Below are 2,602 nucleotides of genomic sequence, written 5' to 3' on the forward strand. Positions count from 1 at the left end.
AAGAAGCGACATGATGGAGACGTAACGCGGAAGTGGAAAAAAAAAGAAAACATTAACTAAACGTGTAGGCATTGACAATGAAAAAATTTATTTCTTTTGCAATATGTAAATTATCTCACCAAAAGCTGAGTAAACACGTTGAACAATTATCTTATATTTCCCTGCCCGCTTCACTTTATACTCGCTGGAAGAATTATCTATTCAGAGATGGATATGGGTAAGGAAGGAAGAAATACTTTTATTAATCTAAAAACAAGACTGATCTTCACCAAGGTTTATATATCGATAGTAATATGTCCTTAAAATGAAGACTTTTATCATAAAGGAATTGCAGAATATAATTTTATTCTGTTTTCATATTGGTCGTTTCTTTGTATACGAACAAAAGGACGCGACCAATATAGTTTACTAATACTTATAGCACAGTTCCTTATATCAAGGTAGTTGATCAATCATGTGAACGATAAGGGATGAATATTTCATAATGAATAATTGTTTTATGAGCTGTTTTGTTCAATATTTTTTACTATGTCGAAGAAAAAACAGGGGAGCTCTATTTTCTATTAGCATTGTGTTTGTACTTTTTCCCCTAAAACCATTGAAATATTATAAAAGATAAATAGATACTGCTTGAGCTTATTCGTCCTTTAAAAATACACACTAAAGAATTCTTAGTAGGAACATAGCGATTACACGCGGAAAAATAGGACATTTATTATAATTTTATAAATCTAGAACAAATGTGGACATGTTTGAAAATTTTATCTGGAAAACTTGTAGGAAACTTTAACTGTTCTCAAAAGACTTTTTTTTTTTTTCTCTTCTCTCTCTCTCTCTCTCTCTCTCTCTCTCTCTCTCTCTCTCTCTCTCTCTCTCTCTCTCTCAATGAAACCTCATTTGATATAAAAGAGCATGATATAAAGTGTATGGAGAATATCAGATTATTTTGTCCGTTATTTTCTCATCTTATTCAACACTTTTCGAATCTAACTGCTTTTGTTTTTCTCTGAAGCAGTAGGATGATATTAAATAATTGAAAAATATCTGGTATTTAGGTGTACAGAATGAAACTTCTGGTATTTAGGTGTGCAGAATGAAACTTTCATAAAATTCACATATCTTAGCAATACAAGATTTTTATATGAAAAAAAGCGATTCTTAGTTTGCATATTATGACTAAATGAATAACATAAATGAAGAAATATGCATAAGAGATGAATCTACAGAAAATGCTGGAATTCTTAAAGGATTATTTATGGCAAGTGAGTTCTAAAACATAAGAGTGTTATGTGTTAGAACAATTTACTTTATAGATTCTGTATCTAAGCCTATATATGATGTCTTCCTAAATGCAAAAGAAAAACAAAAGCGTATGAAAATGATCAATATATTACTTGTCGAAGGGAAAAAGTTAATCATTAATAATTAAAAGGAAAGATAATGCCTGCATGTCTTACGTTTCTTCCTAGATTTTTTTTATCTAATCATAAAAGAGTTTTTAACTTATTTATTGGCTTTGTTTCACAAAATGAAATAATTTCCAGGTTTAACTGTGCAGTTCTGTAATTGTTTCAAATCCCTTTCCATGGTTCTTATCTAATAATTTTATTTATTTATTTATTTATTATTAGTTACTTTTTTTGGAGATTTAGTTCAAATACTCTTCAGGATTGTTTCCAGTGAACATTAATGACAACTCACTTAGTACTCCTGATGTTGATCAACCTATCCCGTACAGATATCACTAATACCTATTCACAGATATGCATGAGATTTAATCAATATGTAAAAAAAAAAAAAAAAAAATATTAACTCAGACCAGAAATTATCACTTACTAAACTCACTCTTATGTCTCAATAATTTATCAAAGTTTAATAAACTTAGATCGTCTTTTTATTTATTTCCAGCGTAAATAACAGAGCCATTCATAATTTCTCACTGCCCATTCATTCTAGGTTTACTGAGTGTCGACGAATCTGCAAATAATTCACGAACATTAGGTTTGAGAACACACAAAAGCAAGGAACTTTGAAGAACTAAGAAATAATAATAAAAAAAAAAAAAAAACATGAACGAGTTGTGAACAATAATTATGGAACAAAAATACACACACACACACACACACACACACACACACACACACACATATATATATATATATATATATATATATATATATATATATATATATATATATATATATATATATACATATACACGCAGATGTGATGTAATATGAGAACGTAATATGTACTTGAAGATAAAATGTAATAGGAAGAAGAAAAAATTAATGAAGTAGAAACATTTAAATATCTAAGTACTATTATCTCCAATACAGGATCTTTAGATTTTGATTTCAATGAAAGGTTAAAAAAATCAGACAATGGCTAGGTTAAGTAAAATTGGGAATTGAATTAGCCGCAAATTACATATCAAAATCACGCTATATATCAGTTTAGTGAGATTGGTGTTACTCTATGGACATGAGTCTTGGTATGATAATGAACACATTCGACAAAATTTGTAGAATTGAGAACAAAGTCCTCAAAAGGATATCGGGAGTTAAATGGCAGGACGGGATTAGAAATGAGACTATAAGAG

The sequence above is a fragment of the Palaemon carinicauda genome, chromosome 25, assembly GCF_036898095.1.
Source record: "Palaemon carinicauda isolate YSFRI2023 chromosome 25, ASM3689809v2, whole genome shotgun sequence".
NCBI classification, from domain to species: domain Eukaryota; kingdom Metazoa; phylum Arthropoda; class Malacostraca; order Decapoda; family Palaemonidae; genus Palaemon; species Palaemon carinicauda.